The following is a 7,291-nucleotide window of genomic DNA, read 5'->3' as shown; positions in this document are numbered from 1 at the left end:
GGGAGAGAGACGGAAAAAAATGGCAAAGCCCCCCCTCACCCCTCCCCTCGCCCCCCCTCCCTCCCCCCCTCAGTCTTAGCTGTGCAAGTTCAAGTGCGCACGGACGTGACGTTCACCGGCGAACTTGAACGTCAGGCGACGGACGGACACCCGACATGAGAAAAAAAAAAAAAAGGAAAAAAAAAAAAAACATGGGCAGGGCCGAGGCAACCCGAGTGGGAGTGGGAGTGGGAGGAGGGACGGACGGAATAACAACACCAATGGACAGTCATTAGAGAGAGGGGAGGAGGGAGAGGGAGAGAGGGGGCTGGACATGAGAAATAGACCCGGTGGAAGCCAATGGACACAGAGATCAGGGGGGCCGGACAAGAGAGGGGGGGGGGGGGGGGGGGGTAGTGCGTGAGCGCGCAGGAGGAGAGAGGCAGATATCTAATGAAAGCAATATGCAAGAGAGAAAGGAGAAAGGAGAGGTGCACGCCAACCAGGGCGAGGAGAGGCTGACTGGAGGCGCGAGTGCCACGGTGGAGAGGGACAAAAGCCACACGGCCGCGGACTCACCTGGTGCAGGACCCGGGCCAGGTCCACACGGCCTGTTCTGCAGACACACATGTGTTCACACACGGAACAAGTATCCAGTTGCAGGAGACTGGACAGACAGGTTGAAACAGATAAACCTAAAACCTGCAGGCTGTTCGACGCGCAACTGCTGCGCTCAAGTAATCACGGCGCATCCAGGCCATGAGACACAGTCCTGCAGGACTCAGCATCCTTTCACGGGGACACATGTTCTTCATCATGACCAAAACACATGTCCCATAATCCACTAAAAACTGACTATGTCCTACCGGCCAGGGCCAGGGGGGTGTTTTATATACTTTACTGTAAGAAAAACGAGAACAGACAACGTTCTTGAACGAGGAATCTCTCCTGGCTAACAAGCAAAGGGTTATTGCTGTTTTATTCTTTAATGTGAGAAGACGGATGATCACGTGGACGAGCCTTTTGGGATAAAGCAAGGGAAGCCAGACCAGTGTTAGCTTTTCCAACACTACTTGCCCAAATATATTACACTTTTATTTTTTGTAAAGATGGGGGGAATAGTGATGTTATAAACGTCAGACTTACTGTAAACCTCTTTCTTTGTAATGGCTCCATCAGTACTTCTGGATCAAAACCAGGACGGGGACTGCATGTGGAGCATGCGCAAAACCATTAAGGCCATGAAGGGATTAGTAGCATTATAGGGGGAAGTTTGGTTAAAGTTCAACTAAGATATTTACGTTCAATTTTAAAAATTGCGATTTCAGTCGAATACCACATTTTATAGGCGACATTACAACACTAACTTGAAAACATCACACTGGACGGATAGGATATTACCTCCGCACCCCATCCTTCTCTCCATCTACCTATGTCTCGGTGTTTTCTGTGCCGGGGATCCGCACAGCAGACCGTGGGAGTGGGAGCGGGCCCATGAGCGCCAGGCTGCGTAATAACTTTCAGATGTGCCTCAGGTTCGAGTTGCACACGCGGGGAGGGTGTGTTGGCGGTGGTGGGGGGGGTGGAGGGTGGAGATGAGGAGAAGGAGGAGGAAGAAGAGGAGGAGGAGGAGGGGGGGTGTTAACGCTCTTGTAATAAAGGGGGTTTGGTGATATAAGACGCCGGGGCTTAAAAACGGTGAAGGCACAGCGCGCCTCGACGCGTCCGGGGGGTTTTGAAAAAGTACTTCACCAGCTGTGCGAGGACGGAGGGAGCTTTGCTTTCTCGCCGTGGAAGTGGAGGGGAAAGGGAAAGGAAAGGGATGCACGGAAGCAACGGGAGGCAGGAGCTGTAGGAGCCCCGGCGGAGCAGCAGGAGCTGCAGCAGCAGCAGCAGGAGCAGGAGCGGCGGCGGCGGCGGCGGCACAGACTGGCGGTGCCAAAGGAGACCTGGAGACTGACCGAAGAGGACGCGCAGTTAATAAGGAGGGAGGGGGCGGGGTGGGGGTGAGAGACACAAGAGGAGAGAGGGAGAGAGAGAGAAAGGAGGAGGTTCAACCAACGTCGGGGGGGTGAGGGGGGAGGAAGGGGGGGGGGCGTCCATGACCAGTGAGGGAAATAGTTGCGCAGGTTGCGAATGCGGCCGCGTGGCTCATTACAAGGACCGAGCGTGTGCGTGTGCGCGAGTGCGTGGCGATTATCCCACTCGGGCTGATTATTCCGAGTGGAACCGTGTGGAAGTTCAGACTGATTTAGAGCCGGCACAGTTGATCATATGAAGGCGTGCGACCGTTTTAGACTCGTTAAACGGGGGCATTGCCCTTTAAAGCCATGTTATGATTATGATGACGATGATGATGATGATGATGATGATGATGATGATGATGATGATGATTATTATTATTATTATTATTATTATTATTATTATTATTATTATTATTATTATTATTATTATTATTTTATTCTCACTCTCATTGTTGAGATATGCTGCTAACCAGAAACACCTTGACCTGTGCTTTAAACGATTGCTGTGTGAGAAAGAAACTTTTTTCAGGCTTAACACTCATTGGTTAATGTTTTGTGGAAGTTTTGTAGCGGTTGTCCTATAGTGCCATTTTGAGAAGACGGTGTTTGTGTTGATTTTCTTCTTTTTCCTCATTTATATTCTCTCTAACCTGAAACATTTGAGTGAAGTGAAGTAAAATTGATGGGGGAAAAATCCACCGGTGACGATTAAGGCAAGGAAGAGAGGTATTAATGTTCAGTATACCTTTAAAAATGGCATTTAAAGTGTGATATGGAGATGCAGGGGGTATCTGTGGGCAGCTGTTGACCACTTCAAACCCGGGTGACACGGCGGAGCGTTCGGAGGCGCGTCTGTTTGAGTATTTGTGATCTCATTTTAGAACATAAAATCAATCCGGCATCTTGTTGCACCGGTATTCCATAGCTTTTTCGCACATTTCACCGTACAGTATGTGTTCAAGATGACATAATATGGATAAAAGCCGCTGTGCTGGTGTTAACCCGCCCTGTGCCATGCACCCCCGCCTGGCACCCGCGTCCAGGGCCCCTCGGCGCGCACATCCGAGAGCAGCAACCTTGACCTCCTCTAAACCCCTCTCCATCTGTCGGCAACAAAGAATGCCTTTTCCTTTTTCTCTTCCTCTCATTCCCCCCCTTGTCATCTTCCACGGGCATATTCACACACACACAAACACGCACACACACATAGTCACGCACACACACTCGGGGACATTGATCAAAGCGGGCAGAGCTCCTCGGACTCGCGTAGAGGAATCTGTGTGTGGAAATGGCAGCGTGTCGCTCCGTTATAAATCAGCGCGGCTGCGGAGGTGCAGCAGGAAGCAGCTCCGTGCTGGATATCTCATGAAGTCTCATATTTAATCTTAACGTTTTTAAGAGAGGGAGGGTTCGGGAGGGTTTTTGGAGCCGCAGGCCGCGCGCTCAGGTGGCGCTTGTATAGGTTTAAAGTGGGGTTGCTGTTTATTTTCTGCTCCATATGTAGGCCAAAAACAGCCGAGGAGGAGGCACCGAGTTCTGTTCTTTAATATAAATGAACAGTTGAGTAGTTTTGGGGCTTTCCGGGGAAGCGGCGACGGTTTTGGTGTCCGCTTTCCCCCTCCACGCACTGCAGCTCCGTTGGAAATGGAGGGGCTGCATTTCAATATATGTAAATGACATGTGGTGGTGGGGGTGTCGCGCTGAGATAAATCAGATCCGCAGAGCCCTCTCCTCCACGCTCCTCTCCGTGCCTCCCTTTTCTCCCAGCCTGCTGCTTTTGTTGCTTTGGTGGTAATTCCCCGACGCCCGTGCGTAAAAACCCGTGCAGACCGGGGACCGACCGAACCGGCGTCGGGCTGCTTGTGCAGGACACGAATAACTGCGGCCTGTCAGGTTCTTGTAAGGGGAAAAGGCTGTGAGCTCCAAATGACTGACCAACAGATGCAAAACAGACACCAAAATCAGCCAATTTATAATCATTTATTCAATCTGATCCTCGAATCCACGCAAGACGGGCTTCTCCTAAGATTCTAAATATGGACCACTTACTCGGGTTCGATGTGTGTGAATTTCAGAAACATCGAAACCATTTTTTTTTATTTTTTTTTTAGGAATAAACTAAATAATTGAAAGTGATTTTACGCAGCCGAACCAAACAGCTGAATGTGATCCAGTCTTGCCCCGGCGGATTTGCCCTTAACTGAGGGGGGGTTATTTTAATATCCTGCACCAGTATTTATTATTTGTCTGATATAAATAACTAAGAAGTATTTTATAATGAAAAGACATGAGTGAATGATGGAAACACCAGACAAAGACATGTTCAGTTTTTCACTCGTTTGTGCTTTACTTTGTTCCTAGAAATGCATCGTGCTTTATTTTTAATTCATTTTATATTGTGGACAAATACCAGGCTCTGAAATTCCCAAACATACTTCGTTCTTCCTAAAAGCCCCTACCAGAGCCAGAGCTGGCCGGATTCTTTTTTTTTTTTTTATCCACAGAGCCCCATTATCACATCTGGGGATGTGCGCGCACGCCGCCGCGTGGGCCCGGTGGTGTTAGATGAAATCGGGTGGGATTACACGGTTATAGACCAAATTATCAGAGCCCCCCTATCCCCCCCACCCCACAAATCCCTCTCACATTCCTCCACCTCCGACTCCTCCTCCGTTGCCCCCCTCTCTTTTTAACGTGTGGAACTGATGTGACACGATGCGTTTCGAGTCAAATGAAGTAGAAACAATTGGTATCTTAGTTTAGTGTGGTCAGACATGTCCTCGCCGTGGGGCCTCGTGACGTTGGGGATCGTTAATGTGGGAAGAGTTCAGTGGAGCAGGCTGGTATTTACATTGAAGTGAAACACCATTTATAGATCTCTTACTTTGGTGCAGACAGTGAAGTCAGTTGGATCCTCGCCTCGATCCCCAAACATCACCTGCATGACCCACCCAGTCCAGGTGGGGTCCACTTTGGACAGACGGGTATTTTTAAGTTGTGAAAGGACTTCTTGTTTCTGAGCATTGACACAAATGTGCAAATGTCTGAGAGCCATCATTCTTGTGTGACCAGTTTAAAGCCATCAGCAACCCGTTTATGTGTTGTCCACATGACTTTTTCAGTGGCAATCGATTCAAAACAGACGGATTAATTGAATGTATCCAGCTTAAATACAGCTGGGTTTTCTGATTATATCATAAAAGTCTGGCTGATAATGATGGAAATCCTTAAAAAAAACTCTTTGTTTGTGAAGGAAATCAAAGTTAAAGGTTATTGTGTTGTGGTTTTTGGAGCCAATGACTTGGATCATGGTTGCAGGCATGCGGATGGTTTTAAGTTCCTCAGAAAGTTGTCAGGATAACTCCAAATATTGGTCTTAAGTGTATTGTTTGCCCGGGCTTCTGAAGCTTTAGTTTTAACCAAAAACGGGCTGTAAACTCCATCAAACTCTAAAATGATTAAAAACATGCAGATTAGTTTAAAGTGTACGCGGTTGGAGGTTTCATGTGTGCATGCTCGGTGGAACATGAGCAGCCTGAACAAACGCGACGCGCGGAGCTGTGAACTGTTGTCATCTGGAGTGAATAAACTCATCCAATTAGCCCATCTCGTGTCACATCACCAGTAAAGACCACCGGTGAAATTTGAAAAGCTGCTCTGCTTTTTCCGAGGGAGCCCCGACTTCGTGCTCAGACGCGGACTCTAGCGCCCCCCGGTGGATATTTTCCGCCACTGCAAGTGGATGGAAATGTGGGCCCAACAAATGTTGAGATGTTTGACCGCAGCGTCGCAGAGGCCCCGGCTGCACGACCCGAACCTCGGAAGGACCAATAAATACACGACTTTACTCGATTTGACACAATATTTACAATGCAGTATATTATCAGAACTGGAATAGTCAATACAGACTTAACTGGGTTGCTTTGGAAACAGCGCAAATTATGTTATTAATGTTTTGGCGTACATTGCATTTGGATCAAAACAATTATTTCAGCTCGAAATGTTTTATTTCTCCCTTTTTTTCCACCTTAACAAATAAAACACGGAGTCTGATATGTTGATAATTCGTTACAGCCTCCTTTGCAAACGTGCTCGGCAGCTCACTGTCCATGTTAGGGAATAAAATTATGTCAAAGTGGAAAATGCTTTTAACAATTTATGGCTGCAGCGTGTCTACGGTGGCGCTATCAGACAGAGACGCAGGTAAATTAGGCTGTTTTTATCTGCCTATTTAAACATTGTTGGGTTCCACATTCAAATATCTTAAATTGTGCGATTATTATTATTATTATTATTATTATTATTATTATTATTATTATTATTATTATTATTATTATTATTATTATTATTATTATTATTATTATTATTATTATTATTATGACTGTATCTCCAGGCGTTGTAATACGGCTCGGCAGTAATAGTGACAGTATATTGAATCCTGACGGGCGTCGGGTGTGAGGATTATGAATCCAGCAGCAGAATTGTCCAGCAGTCATCGGAGTGTGGAAATGAAGTTGGATCCAGGAAATCTTTTCCTCAGCTGGGGAGGGAAGTCTGCGCGGCCTCTCCGCAGAGAGCTCGCTGATAAATCATGCCGTTTAATGAACATCAATGTTTAAGAAAAGGGTGGGTGGGGGTGGGGGGGTTAAGCATGCAGAGGCCCGGCTCTATAATTAGATTAAGCGGGTGGGGGGGGGGTGTTACTGCGGTAATGACTGACTGCTATCATGACAGAGACTTTTTAATGGGCTCTGAAGAGCTGCCCCACTACCAGAACCTTTCAGACCATTAACACCGAGGGTGGGTGGGGCGGGGCGATGGTGGGGGGTGGGCGGGGCGTGGTGGAGGGGGGGTGTTCAGGTCCAGAAGACTATGATTTTCTTTACACTTATCCACAGTTTAAGATAAGATGAATCTTTATCGTCTCCCTTAGGAGAAATTTATCTTGGACACGAGAGGCACAGGCGACAATCACACTCCAATAAACATAGAAACATAACCCCGAAGTCTTTACCCACATATACAATCAAACCATACTACAGTTAACACACATCAATTCCCACTCCCAGTTCCCAGAAAACCTATTACACAACACCCCTGAGTAGAAGAAAAAAATATTTTATATAAAGTTTCTCTGGAACAAAACAGTCCAGATGCAAAGAAATACTTTCACCTTTGATTTCAGAAGATTCATGAAAATATTAAGGAATTAAACATTTTTAATGTGAGGTTCCATCATTTTTCAGTTAAATTCAATTCAATTCAATTCAATTCAATTCAATTCAATT

The sequence above is a fragment of the Cololabis saira genome, chromosome 17 (assembly GCF_033807715.1).
Source record: "Cololabis saira isolate AMF1-May2022 chromosome 17, fColSai1.1, whole genome shotgun sequence".
In the NCBI taxonomy this organism is placed as follows: domain Eukaryota; kingdom Metazoa; phylum Chordata; class Actinopteri; order Beloniformes; family Belonidae; genus Cololabis; species Cololabis saira.
The sequence above is the reverse complement of the archived record's forward strand: the minus strand, read 5'-3'. Positions refer to the sequence as shown.